Genomic DNA, 15,138 nt, shown 5'->3' on the forward strand with positions numbered 1-15,138 from the left:
TAGTTGTCAACTACTAAATTAATCACCAGCTATTTTGATTAATAGTTTAGAGTAATTTGTTAACAAGAACTATCCAAATGCTGTGATTTCAGCCTCTCAAATGTGAATATTTTCTAGTTTATGTCGTCCTGTGTAACAGTGAACTGCATGTCTTTAGGTTGTGGACAAAACATTTGAGGACGTCATCTTGGACTCTGGGAAACAGTGGTCAAATTTCTTTTCTTCCTCTTCTTTTTTTTTTTTTTTTTTTTACAATTTTCAGACATTTTCTTGACCAAACAACTAATCAATTAATTGATAAAATGATCGTCAGTGGCAGGCCTACAGAAAAAATTCACATTTTAGAAGCTGAAATCAGATAATATGAATGTTTGAACAAAGAACGACTCAAAACATTTAATCCATTATGAAAATAATTGGGGATTATTGAATAGTTGATTTCCCATCCATTAGCCTAAGTGTTTTATTGTTGCAGCTCTAATTCATTGATTTCTATTTATATTGCCTATTATTATTATAATATTTTATTAAAGCAAGGAGTTTTTAACTGGTTGTGAAACAGTCTCAATTTATTTGTGCTGCTTCTATGCTTGTCACCGGGTCGGATCCACCTTAAAATCAGATGAAACAAGCCTGTGTTTATTTTTTCACAAAGCTACAGTGAGAGATATAGTATGTAAGCCAGTTGAAAGGTAGCAGGAAGACATTTTTATTTAGATAATTTTAAGTTTGACATTATATTTCGTGGTTGTCCACAGTGGTCACCAAAATCAAGACAAAATGAAAGTTCCTTGCAGTAGCTTTAAATAACAATACTTATGGACCAACATCTACAATAAATAACAATAGCAGGTGATGCTCTAGACATGATCTACACGGCTATTGTGTCTGCTTCCTCCCTTTGTTGTGACGAATGTCGGGGCCAACGGATATGATCCATCAGATCCACGGGAGGCTGATGGGAGCTGTGCTTATTCAAGCACAACCCGGATTATTCAAACATGTCAGGCTGAGACACCAAGGCCAGCCTGCTGACAAATATGAGGAGCCGAGCAACGCTAGCTGTTTGTTGACTATATGTCACATTAGCTGCTTTTTGTGTCTCCGCATCAATGTTCCATATCAGGTACGGCACGTCTGCATATTTCAGTATTTGTGTCGACGGATTAAATTTAATCCCGTCCACATCAACAAAAGTAACGAGCGGGTTTCTAGATTGCGCATTGGCACTGAAAAAAGTAAACATGAGGATTTACGTTGTTTTTAATCTAAACTGTTAGAGAGATATTTAAACCTATGTCAGCGTTGGACCAGAACAGAATTCACACTATGCTTTTTTGGATCTACACAAGGTCAAGAAAGAGAAGGTGTGTGTTTATGTACGCGTGTCTATAGTGCACCCTTAGGGGCCCTTTTGTTAAGACACTGTCATGCAGCTCCAGTCTTCAGATAGAAATTAATCTGCTGGTGGCTACCTCTGCTTCTATCTGACTTTAATGTCATGTACGTGTGTGTGCCTGAGCATGGATGTGTGTGTGTGTGTGTGTGTGTGTGTGTGTGTGTGTGTGTGTGTTTTCTACAGGGTAAGGCTGAGATGAATGTGTGTTTGTCAGTGATGAATCTCCTAAATCTGTGAAACACTGGTGTCCTTGAACTTCAAGGTCTGCCATATGCTGCCCAGGACAGAGCCAGGGGAGATGTGTGTAAGTCTGTGTTTGCGTGTGTGTGTGTGTGTGTGTGTGTGTGTGTGTGTGGTAGTTGGGGTAATACCTTCAGGCAGTACTCTCAGACCAGCATGATGTCCCCGCTATATGCCGTCTGTTTCACAGAGGTCGTCGGGTCACTCAGGGACGTCTGTAAAGTTGCAGCAGGTTGATTTATCACCATATTTGGCAAATTTGTCGTGATGTGTGCGGTTTGTAGGTTCGTGTTAGTATTACTTTGCCCAGGAAGAAGTGGTGTAACAAATGACAATATCACTTTAAATGCACAACATGTAAGTTCTGCCTATAAGTTGAAAACCACAGATGTATAGATGTGGGGTGAGTTAAAAAAACTTTTTCCTCCTCCATGTAGATCATAAACCGTTTAATAGAGTGGAGCTCAGGTGGAGACAGTACTGTTCCCTAAAATACAGTAAACTCACTCATTTGATGGGCGATCTTTTGAACTGATCTTTCAAATTTCGAATTTATGAATTGCCACAGTATTTGGGGATTGGATAAATATATTTACTGGATAGTCGTCATTTTATTTAATGATAAGTTAATGGTCTGTACGAGTGATAGGCGCTGCTCTGTGATGCACTCAGTGGCACAGTGATCACTCCCTGAGCCAGAGGACGAATCAGAGGAAAACAGCCGGCAGAGACAGAATATTTTCACATCTAACACAATGAATTAAGGATTTATTTTGACCAACCAGAGTTGTTTGATCGTTAAAACAGTTGGAAGACTGAGCAAAACAGTTTTGGTGAGTTTTGTAATAACTTTCTAATAATAATGATAATAAAATTATTTATATAGCACCTTTAAAAACCGAGTGCTTTGACAGATAAAGCAAAAGAGCAGGATACCCAAGAGGCAAAAACAACAACAGACGGCCAAACGGGAGCAAGACAAAATAGAGCTAAAATTTAAGACACAAGCAAAAGACTGAAACATAGTAAAAAAAAAATACAAAACTGTAAAAGAGGTATGAGCTGTAAAACAAGAAAAACATGACAATAACAATAAATGAAAATAGAAGGAGCAGATTAGAGAGACATGACATGATGTTCTCTGGTCAATATAAATAAATAAAAGGAATGAAAATAAAAGTTAGTGTCTGTCGAGTTTAAATGAAGTGTGTTTCACGGTGTTCATAAGGCAGTTAAAACTCGTCCTAATCAGGTAAAAGACAGAAACTTGAATTCAGAGTATGATCGGTTGTATTTTTCTGTTTAATGACGAAAACAGATGTGACATTTTGTGAGTTCTTTTGTTCATTTGGTGCGGCTTGGACACATCTCCCAGCTTTTCATCTTACAATGTTTAGCTGTAGTTGTCTTAGTTTATTTTTTATTCATTTATTTATTTATTTTTTTGACTGGCAGTGAAAACTTAGATTCTGAGACGTTACTACTTTTATTCTGACATCACCACCACAGCAAGATGACATTTTTGTTGGTTGATTCCTGTTTGCCTCCAGTTTTTCCTGTATAACATGACTCACTGAAATTAGTTGAGAAATATAAATGCTATAGTGCTTTTCATGCAGAAAACAGCAGCTCCCCTCTTTGCATGTAGTTATTAATGACCAATACGGTGGTCACATGGTCAATATGGCGGCGACACAGACATATTGCAGCAACAATGTGGAATCTGTCTATATATTTCTTTGATTAAAGCATCCAACAAAGGCTGTACTTTGATGACATTGTGATGCAGCTTAGGATCATGGTAACTGCTGTCTTCATCTGACATGACTCAAGTAGAAAACATGTTCATGGGTGAAGTAATGCAATAAAGTTTTATTCACATTATAGTGAGTCACGTTAGGTAGATTTCCTCCTCACTCGCTGACGCATCCTTTTTTCCCCCAGAAGTTATGGCAGCTAGCAGCTAGTAGAAAATGCACCGTAACCTTGAATAAATCACATATTTATCTCGCTTTTAGCGTTATTCAAAACATTTGGTATAATGTAAGTACACAATAAAATACATAACATATGCTTTTAGATATTTTAGACACTGTTGCATCTCATTTACTCACTCTGTCTTCCATCTTTCTTTTGTTTTAGCTCCTGTTTTAAAGAGTTCTGGATGACCTTGAATTTGATTTCCTTCATTAACTGCAAAACAGGTAATGCATGGTTGATTCATTGTAAGAGGATATGAACTAAAGTACGACACAAAAGTGAACCTCTGAAAGTGTATTAGACAGAGACTGCCTCTAATCTTTTTTAATAATACCGAACCACATTTTCAATTTTCTTCCCGGCTTGACCAAACTAAAATTTAATGAGCCCTCAGCCGTGATAAGACGTTCATAGTGGCTCTCAGGCTGCCCTGTCTGAAGTGTTTACAGTTTCTACTTTCACACTTTGACTGTGAACAGTGAAGTGTAAAAAAAAAAAAACAGACACCCTCTTTGCAAAGCCTTTTTCCAATCAAGTCATTTAACCATGGGGAGGAAGAAAAAAAACCCTGTGGAGAGGTATCCTTATCCAGTGTCATCTGTTTCCCCGGGAGATGGATGATAATGTAAGATGTGATCCAAACACTAGATGGATTTTAGAGAGCCAGGGAGACGTTATTTAGATAGGAAGGGGGAGTGATATATACAATCAAATCATACAAAAGGAGAAAGGGGCACCCCAACAACCAGTAGGAATCCTTTATGTTTGGTAGAACGCATGTCAGGAGCCACAGACACCAGGTAGTGGTGCCTCTGACATTGTCAAACAGCTCCCTAATAAAACATTTCTGAAATAGTGTTTCACATTTATCAAGGAATATCTGTTTCAGTATAACTTAACCAGTACTAACTTTTTAGCTCACCAGCCAAATGTCTTGTTAATGAAAAATTCTACCCACCAAACTTTTTATTTTACCAGCCAAAATATAAAATGTTCATGCACAGCCTTTTTGTGTCACGTATCATACATAAATAATTAGCTTCGGTTACGGCATGCATTCAGCATGGTATCATTTCGATAACCTTTGCAGTGTCACAACATTTATTTCTATCCAGAGCTGCATTAATCTTTTGCCAAGATCTCGTATTGATGATGGAAGAGTCGGACCGCTGCGTAAAGTCTTCTCCAACACATCCTCAAGATTCTCAGTGGGGTTAAGGTCTGGACTCTGTGGTGGCCGATCCACGTGTGAAAATCATGTGAGCCCGATGAATCCGGTCATTGACACCTTGGAATATGCCTGAGCCATCAGGGAAGAAAAAAATCCATTGATGTAAAAACCTGCTCAATCATTATATTCAGGTAGTGAGCTGACCTCATATTTTGGGCTTATAACGTTGCTGAACCTCGACCTGAGCAACTGAAGAAACCCCAGATCATAACACTGCCCCCACAGGCCTGTACGGTAGGCACTAGGCATGATGGGAGCATCACTTCATTTGCCTCTTTTCTTACCCTGATGCCCCCATCACTCTGGAACAGGGTAAATCTGGACTCATCAGACCACATGACCTCTTTCCATCGCTACAGAGTCCAATCTTTATGCTCCCTAGCAAATTTAAGCCTTTTGCTGATTAGCCTCACTGATAAGTGATTTTCTTAAGGCTACGCAGCTGTTTTATACCTAATCCCTTGAGTTCTCTTCACATTGTGTGCGTGGAAATGCTCTTACTTTCAATATTAAACATGGCCGTGAGTTCTACTGTTGATTTTTTTGCTTCACTACTATTCTTCCAGGTTTTAATAATGCGTTGGACAGTTCTCAACCCAATGTTTTCTTTGCTTGATGCAGGCCAATAGTTTGACCCTGATGAAACAGAGAAACATCTTTTCCACAACCACAGGATATGTCTTCTGACATGGTTGTTTAAGAAATGAGGAGCTCCTCGCTGCATCAGTTATAGTTAAATGACTTGTTACCAGCTGAAACATATTAATCACTGCAGTAATTATCCGGTGGAAGGTTCTTACCTCTGTGCTTAGGTGAATCCAGGTGGTGACTTTTTTCTTTTTTGGCCAGGCAGTGTATTTCCCCAGTGATAGTCCGCAATTCACAAATGTTGGTTTCATTCTAAGGTTTTGGACAAAACCGTGAGGCAGTAATTGTAGTCGTTACTCAAATATATAATCACATTAAAAATACATATATTGGCTTAAAAAATTGTGTGTGTGGCGCAGGGGAGTATTATGAAATCATTATGTTTTTATACGGGCAGGACTTTGTGTGTCAAACAGTCACAGTTCTTAAGTGCTTAGAAAGAATGGAAGCAAGGTGAGAAACAGCAGTATCATGCCTGTCTTTGTGTCATATCTAACATGTTCTCTAGATTATATGAACAGCATTGTCGTCTTGAATTTTTGCTCCACAGCATTAGTCTAGAAAAGAATCTTGTCATGATTTATACTGTGTACTGTTAGAAAAAGTTTCAGGAAACCTGCTTTCTTTTAATTAAATGCTGTCACTAAATCAGCTGAACTTCCGCCCATAAAATTAAGGAAGACTGAGCTAACATAACTTTTTCCACTGTTCTATATTTAAACAAAAGAAGAAAAACACCCTTGGTCTGCAAAATTTATCCTATCCTATTGTCCACTCTTCCAACAATTCTGGTTTGGTCAAATTAAGTCCTTAATTCACTGTGTGAAAAGAGTCTGGCTCTGCAGGCTGTTAACCTCGTCACTGAGTGTATCGTCAATAAGGCGATACATTCTTCCAATCGTCCAACCCTACAACAGTATTCTCGTGATGATTTATACCTGTTGTTCTCTGAACTCTGTCCTGTTACAAAAAAAGCTCCAAGAAGACCTGCTTTCTAGTAATAAAAGCTGTCATTGAGTCAGCCACCGTCCATCAAACCTACTTCACAGGGAGTTGATGACATTAAGCAGATTTTTTTACCTCTGAAAGTGAACTCGAAGGTTGAGAATTGCAGCTTTTCTATGACTTTTTAGGTTAATATACAAAAAAATTACCTGAGATCCAAGAAGACCAAAAGTCTTGCTTTCACAACACCATCAAACATTGATTTTTGATCAGTTTACATTGATTACATTTTAGCTGTTTTTAATTACTATTGAGCTTTTTATTTACTCTTAAGGTTTTAGTGTGGATGTGATTGTTTTTAATTCTCATTGCCACTTTCATGAAATTTTCTTGTCGTGTCTAGGAGCTTTTATTTTTTACTTTCTCTAAAATAACTGTTATCCATAAAAAACTAATGTATACATTTTGAAAAAGTATCTTTGATACGTCCTTGACCTGTAAAAATATCCCATTTTAGGTCAGTTGTACTTCAGTGAGTGAGGCGGTGTGTGTATGTGTGTGTGTGTGTTACATGAGGGCCGCTGGCCAACTGGCTGGATGTAAAGCGGGGAGTATGGAAACAGCAGGTTTATTTCTCCTGAGTTTATTGTTTATATGGAACATAATTCAATTACTTGCCTTCTCCTGTTTCAAGTCATGAATAATTGCTTTGTGCACATGTATGTGTGTGAGTGAGTGTGTGTTTGTGTGCGTGTGTGTGTCGAAGGAAATGAATTACTAACAGTCTGTATGAGCTAATGGACTGCGGCCAGTAAACACGGTGTTTAAGACATCCACAAGCTGCAGCTGTATGCTAAATAAAAAAAAAAAAAAAAAAAGGATTTTCCTGCTTTCTTTCTTTCTTTCTTCTACTTTTCTCTTTCTCAACCAGCCTATATTACTTTTGAAAAGAAAATAACACTCAGAATTCTTTGCGCTGCCAAGCTCATTTCCTGAACATGTATTGTGCTTGGTGGATAATTACTGAGTCTTTTCAAAAGACAAAGTCAGATCCTTAGAGAACGTGTGAATATGTGTGTGTGGGTGTGTGTGCGTGTGTGGGAGGGCGGGTGTCTGGTGGCAAAGTTGCTTGCCAATGCACGTGTGTGTGCTGAGCTTTCATGTGTGTCTGCGCATGCATGTTATCAGTAAATGTACATGAACATGGTTTATAAAGCCTCCTGAGTGATGGAAAGGTTTCGTCATCATCAGGAGGTGAATAGCTCTGGGCATTTGTGACATTATTTATTCTCACCTGCTCACCGTGACATTGTTTGTATTTTTTCATCTTTTACCTGTTTTGTTTTTCTTTTCTGTTCATTTTCTGTTCTTAACAGATCTCACCTGGCGTGGGAACGCCCCAGGATTTCCCAGGTAGAGCTGAAGAACACAGCTAGGGAAAAAGGACGTACGGGCTACACATACTTACTTGGTGTATTAGGTACAGTAGATGGCAGTTGGCATGTCTCAAAATTGGAGAAACAAAGGGGAATACCAGTATTGAACCTAAACATTGTGCCTCTGTGGACAGAGTTAGCAACAAAATACCAAATACCAAAAAAGCCCACCAGGCTCCTTTGGAAAAATCAGTAATTTTACCTTACAGAACATGGGAGTTGGTTGTCTACAGCTGCCTCGACCAGTTAGTTAAACAATAGTAACGCAAACTAAATAACCAGTCATGGCAGCAGTGCACCAGTAACTCCTGTGTTTTTGCGAGGTAAAATTACTGATTTTACCCATGGAGCACGACAGTTTCCCATTGGAAAAGGTTCTCTGGAGGCAAAGTAAAGCTTGTGAAAATTCTAAATGTTGCATACGTATAGCTGTTTTTTTTTTGGTGGACCTTTTTTTTTAATGGAGAAAAAAGCCATTTGTTGCTGACCCTGTCTACAGCTGTTCATTGCCTGGTCCCTCCCTGCTTCTCCAAACCGAGGGTGAGCCGACCAGCATCTACTGTAGTTAATACACAGATTATCAATAAGTATTTCAGTCACCCTCACAACCCTGCAGCAAGTAATCTAAATTATCCTTTTAACATATGGAACGTCTAGCCTGTGGCCCCCGATGACTGAGAAAACTAATGGAGTAGATATGTTTTATATTTTTAGACATTTCTCTCTCTTTTTAATCTTTGGGATCAAACTTATTTTCTCTTTCCCTCTGAAATAACTGGTATTTCTCTCAGAAGTTATGATTACAGTAATTATAAAGGGTATCTGAATATAAATGACAGCTATGAATTTACAATTATTGTATATGCAGAGACACATTAGAATATATGACCGAGGGAAATCTCTATCTCTTTAATGGTGATAGCAGCTCAGAATCACTGATGGAAGAGATGAAGTTGAATGAGGTTTTGCTAATTAAATAGTGGCATTATAATTCGCTCTCTGTGGCTTTCACCCTGCTTCCCTCTTTCTCTCCCCCCGTCTCTCTATTTCTCTCTCACACACGCACACACACACACACACACGCAGTGGCACAGTGCTGTGTGTGCAGCAGAGCAGGAGGTCTCGGAGGCCTAATCTCGGAGCTAGCAAGGTACAGCCATAAAACTGACAGGCCAACTAATTATCCCAAAAATTACAACATCTTAATGTTCGCGCTCACAGCAATGTTGAACTGAGGCTGCGTGTGAGCACGCACATTCAGGCTTGCATAGTTGCTTGTTTTTGCTGTGTGTGTGTGTGTGTGTGTGTGTTAGAGAGTGTTTATTATGCAGACAGCTGGAGGTGGCCTCCTGCATGCAGAGTAGAGAGGACAGATGTGTGTTGCGGCTCTTTGTTCTAGTTCAGCACTGCTTGCCCTACACAAAAACAACAAAGAAGCAGAGGAGTTTAGTACTCATCGAAGTTTTACAATTATTTGTCATGGCTCCTAATTTTAATGCTGATAACTTTTTAAATTGAAAGCCTTAAAACACATTACTGCATTTATCAGATATCGGGTTTGTCACACCGGTCAGCATTCTGACCTAAATTCCACAACACTTCAAACATGTTTTCTGTTTGTAAACACTGCAGAACATATTGAGAGCTGAATATTTACTCATGCTGTGTATTTGCATATAATATCAACAAATGGATTCCAAATAATAGGGCTTGAATACAGCTGGACTAAAGAAATGTACTATCCTCCTCACTCAGGGTGCAACAGTTACCAACATAAACCTCCGTAAACCACCATGTTCTCAACAAAAACATTATAAACATGTTACAAACAGTAATATTTGCATTTTAGAACATTAAATAGCAAACTTAAAGTCTCAGCAATGCATCATGGGAGGTTATGCAAATGAGGGCTGTCTCTCATCCAGCTCTACATTGGAATGTCACCAGTCAGAATCCTACAGCACCCTACAATGGCTGAAGGACGCCATTACACAAGTGTCATGACACAAACTACATAAGCTTTCCAGACTGAAGTTCAGTTTCAGCCTTGTGTAATCTGTACTAATGTACTGCTACGAGTACTGCTAACAATAATAATAATAATGATGATGGAGGTACAGACTCAAGACTCAAGACTTGACAAGGCTCTGAATTTTCACGTTCTGGACACTGCAGGAAGGCGTTCAAAGTCACTTCCTGTCTCCACTAGGTGACTCATTTCAGAGAAAAAAGAACGGTCAGTGCTCAGGCTTTAATTATAATAAATAGTCATGAGCATGAATAAAAAAAAAAAGAGCGCTGGTATCGGTATAGTGTCGACATTGGTAGATATCCAAGTTCAGATATAGCACTCAGACCGGAACTGAAAAAAAAGTGGATCAATACATCTCTAATTTTCCCTCCATTCACTTGCTTTGTATCCCCCTCTGTTTGCGCCCCACCCCTCATCTCCTTTTTTTGTGTCTTGGTCTTTGTTGCATGTTGTGAGCCCTGTGTAATCCTTTGGCTCTGTTCATGTCTGATGTTCCATGATGTTAACATCAGTACCTAATCTTTCTTTTCTGTGATCACCTGACTGAACTGAAAGCTTCATCAGTTTATACTGTCAGGATAAATTCAGGTGAACAAATAAAAAAAAACAAAAAAAACCGTATCGTATGTATTCTTGTCCAAAAAGAAAAAAAAAACAAATCATAGTAGCTGCCCCCTCCTTCCACTGCTGTCAGCGGTAAGCCGGAGGTGAATGTAATCCCTGGGTTTCTATGACAGTAGATAGGCAGTGTGATAAGAACTGTGCAAATACCATCATCGATTCACATCTCTGCTAAAGCTCCAATACCCTGTCGGAAAGCAGACACAGGATTACAAAAGGAACAAGAAGGGATTTATGCCGATTTCATTCTGCTCCTGAAAAAATACCACGGTGACACGTCAAGCTGCTGAATTACTAGAAGTATGGTTGTAATAACTGCAACAAAGTGTTAACATAAAAGTCACATATTGAGTTGCTGATACAGAGAATATGATCAGTGAGGACCTTTTATGAAAAAAACACCAGACACCAGATTGTGTCTGATTGTTTGGAAATCAATAAGGCATTATAGTAGCCTGTTCTCTCCTTTGGAGTTTCATCAGTTTTGCTTCCAGTAGTGAGTTTTTTTTATGTTCTGCAGTTATTCTGGAGAAGTGTTCAGACAGAAGGCAAACAAATTCGACAGCAGGGCTAATATTAGCTAACAAATGTTAGCTGTAAAGTTGCTTGAAACAAATGCACCCTCTGTGTGTGTGTGTGTGGGTGTGTGTGTCTGTGGTCATGTTTCCATCCAAATTTAGCACAAATTTAAAAAAGTGAATTTCCAGAAAATTACCAGAATAAAATACAAATGAATGCACATGTGTGACCACTACTGTGAATATCTGGAGTTGGGTGCATGGAAATAAGCAGTCGGTCGCACCAATTCTTCAGTGAGGTGTTATTAAACTGTTGCAGAGGAAGAGGGTGCAACTAAACGATGAAAAAATGTTTGTCTAAAGTGCGTGAATGAACATGTGTGAGTCTCCAGCACAGTAAAATCTGTTATTAACCACCAAGCCAAATTTGAATGATTAAAAAAATCACCAAGTATATAACATTAGGTTTCAAAATGGTGAACAATCAAGTAATTTTCACAGTCTGAAAGGCTGTGGGCGTGTCTGCTGTCTCAAGTGTCATTGCAACCTGAAAAATGGATCGTCTGTCTAGCTGCTTGAACTTTTACATGATTGACCCGCCAGAGAAAAAAATCCAATTCAGAGTCAGAGCAGTGACCTACCAAAAAATCACCTCTTTCCTCTCAATCTGCAACAGAATGGTATTTTTTTTTTTCTTTTTGGTATGTGGTCGTTGGAACTGAATGCAAAGTCAACCAGTACTTGTGACAACTGCACAACCATCCAATTTTGTCCAAATCACCACAACTTTTCCGCAAATTTGACCAATCGTAGTGTTTGGCGAGTTCCACCAATTATAGCAGTCCCCTGTGCAGATATTATACATATGTCTTAATGAACTGACTCAAATTTTTATTATATACCTATTTTTTAATTTCTATATCTATTTTTTATTTTGTCACAGGTATTCTCTCAGAGTTCCCTTTGACTTTTAATAAGTTATATAAAAAAGCAACTTTTTTTTCTTTTGCAAATTTTGCTCCTGCAACCTCATTGCAAAAACGGCCCAAAAACATTGCAACATACATCACAAATTTTTTCCCAGCAAATCCTGGAAGGATTAAATGAAGGTCAGTGGTCTCATTGGTCAGCACAGGTCTTATGTTTGTGTCTGCCCATATTTTTTAGTCCTTTGGTGGAGTAGGAGCTTCAGAACATTCTTCATGTACAACTTGGTCTGTTTGCTTTTATTGATACACCAACTTTTATACCCCAAAAAAGTGTAAAAACTTTTCGGTGCTATTTCAAATATTTATGGCATTTTTAATGCCCAAATTGAAAATGCGAATAAAAACAAGTGAATGATAACACTTTTTGTGTGTTCGTGTTCAGCTTAGACTCAGACTGAGTCAAAACTCACCAGAAACTCCAGTTCTGTCTGCAGTTATTTCCCTCCAGTCTGTCTCCTTTTTTCCTCTCATCTTTAAAACTTTATGAAGTAGTTTGCAGAAGTTTTAAAAATGTTCAACTTGGGTGGACAAGGTTTCAGGTCAGATTGGGAAGCCCCAGGCAAAATTGTGTCTTATCGAATGTTTGCATTCATTTTGTACACAAATGTCTCCAGAATTTGTCTCATGTTGTGTCTGAACACACAGTGAAGGTACATTAAAAGTAAATTTCAGAAATAACAAGAACTCCTTAATGAGAGAAACCTAAACCTTGTACAGTATATTCATTTGGAATAACTCTGTACTTATTTTATTGTCAACAGATACCCAAACAAACAATATCCAACAGCTAGACACTGACTTTTTTTTTTTTTTTTAGCAGATATTACACAAACAGGATATTTTTTTCACCATGATGTGCCAAAGTGAAGCTTCACTTAAGCTTTGACTACATAGACAACATTTGCTTTTGGTCTTTTTCTGAGTTTTTGACAACAGAACTGCCACGAGGTAAAATTTACCTGCAGCTGTTTTAATAAAATATTCAACTCCCCCAGTCTTTGACTTTTCAGTGTTTTAATTAGCACCTCATATTGTTAAAAATTGTCACAAAAAAGTCATCACATTTAAAAAATGGGTTTTTATATCTGTAAGAGCCAGCGGATGAAATTGACCCCTTTAGCCAATGCAGTCATTTTCAAGCTATTCATTTTTCATGTTTAAATAAACATTCTTTTTCTATTTGTAAAAATAATAATAAAAAAAAAGACAAACAGCAACATGGACATTCAGAGGGGCGAGGACTTAAAGTGCACAGATATTATGGGTTAAATCAGCTGTTGCACGTGTCCTTCCGTCACATAGCGTTTGCATGCCTGTTTAAAATGTGTAACAGAGGTTATTGTTCTAACCTAGTATGGATCATTCCTGTATGTGCGAAAAAAATTATCTCTGACCATAGCTTTTATCTTTTTCATAAGCAGGTACTGAGATAAGAGCATGAGAGACTGATCTAGTGATGTGTTCCTCCATGATTTCAACAATCATTGAACAACTCCTTTCTAAAGGGGTTCTTTGGATAATTATTGTAACCTGTAGTCTTGCAAAGAACCCTTGATAGATCCTTTCTTCCAAAAAAAAAGGCTCTTCAGATACAAATGGCTCTGGAGAGAATATCATATCATTTCTAAGAGTGAAGCGGATGAATTTTACCCCTTGGCTGTTTTAGATGTAGAGCAGTTCTAGTGTTAGTGTTCACATTGAATGATATCAGAACTGTTCAATGAATTAGGTATTTACAGATCCCAGTGAGTATGAGTGTGAGTATGGTCCCAATATCCGTCTAACCACAGCTTTTACAGTTTTAGTGCATTGCAGCAGAGGAACAAAAAGAAATATATCAGCCCCCCCCCACACACACACGCACGTACACACACACACTCAGCAAAGAAGCGGCAGGTGTGAGTCACACTGTTTTGCTAATGCCTCAAGGTCATTAACTCTGTTACTGATTAGTTAGGGGAAAAAAGCAAAGCAAAGCCAGCGAGAGTTCATCGAGAACATGAATACTGCATGAGAGCCACAGAACAAAAGCTTTCAGGGCAAACTTCTTTTGAAAGTCCAATTCATTCTCATGTATTCCTTTCTTCTCTAAAGCACTGCGCTCAAAGACAAACTTTTTCTCACTGTCAAGAAAGTCTAACTCTAGTAATTTTGCAAGAAAAGATGAGAGGAGAGAATGGAGATAGAGGGACTGATGAATGGAGATTGGCAAGAGATAGGGAGGGAGATAGAGACAGGGAAGAGGGATGGACATCTGGGTCACAGTGATGGAACGCTAGATTGATTTGGAACGAGTTTGAGGAGCCCGTACAGGTCAAAGCCACCATCTATATTACTGTCCCAGACTATTCATCTCATCTGCTGATAAACTATCTTGTCTGTTCTCTGGAGAAAAGATAAGAAGAGAGGAGAAGGCAAGACAAAAGAGGATATACAAATACAAAGAGTAGAGAAACAGCATGAGAGAAAATTAAGAGGTTGATACGGGTGAAGTGAAGGATGAAGGCTACTGTAGGCAGCTGATAGCTTGTGAAGACAAAAGTTATTTTGTCACATTGAACTTTAAATTCCCCTCACTTTTTGACTGAGGAAATATAAACTGTTTCGATACTGCAACTTTTTTTTGTTGGATTTTTCAAAAGAGCGTTTTTGGCCATTTGTGGAAACAATCGTCCTTAGAACATTTTCGTATTCTTGTCTTAAATTTCTCTTACTTTGATTTTTTTTTTCTATAAAATAAAATGTTTGCCCGGCTGGCCGTAGGATTCCTAATAGTTAAGAAGAAATACGATATACATTGACCTGAGAATTAGCAAATACCGCCAGTCAAATTAGAGGGACTGCTTTCACTCAAAAAGTGGCGGAAACAAAGTACCCGGATGTGCTGCTCCCATCTGTGGTTGGGCATTTCTCATGCAGCACTTTACTGACATGTGGGGGCAGACATTGCAAGGAGACAGAGTCCACATTGCACTGGTGAAGTTAGCAAACTGACAACAACACTTAATACTTAGGTGGACCCATCATGTTAGACTATTTAGCTTTCACACAGCTAGCCCAGTGCAAATTGTTAATTGGCTTTTTGACCCTAGTACACAA

Source organism: Lutjanus erythropterus, chromosome 8 (genome assembly GCF_056507025.1).
Source record: "Lutjanus erythropterus isolate fLutEry1 chromosome 8, fLutEry1.hap2, whole genome shotgun sequence".
In the NCBI taxonomy this organism is placed as follows: domain Eukaryota; kingdom Metazoa; phylum Chordata; class Actinopteri; order Lutjaniformes; family Lutjanidae; genus Lutjanus; species Lutjanus erythropterus.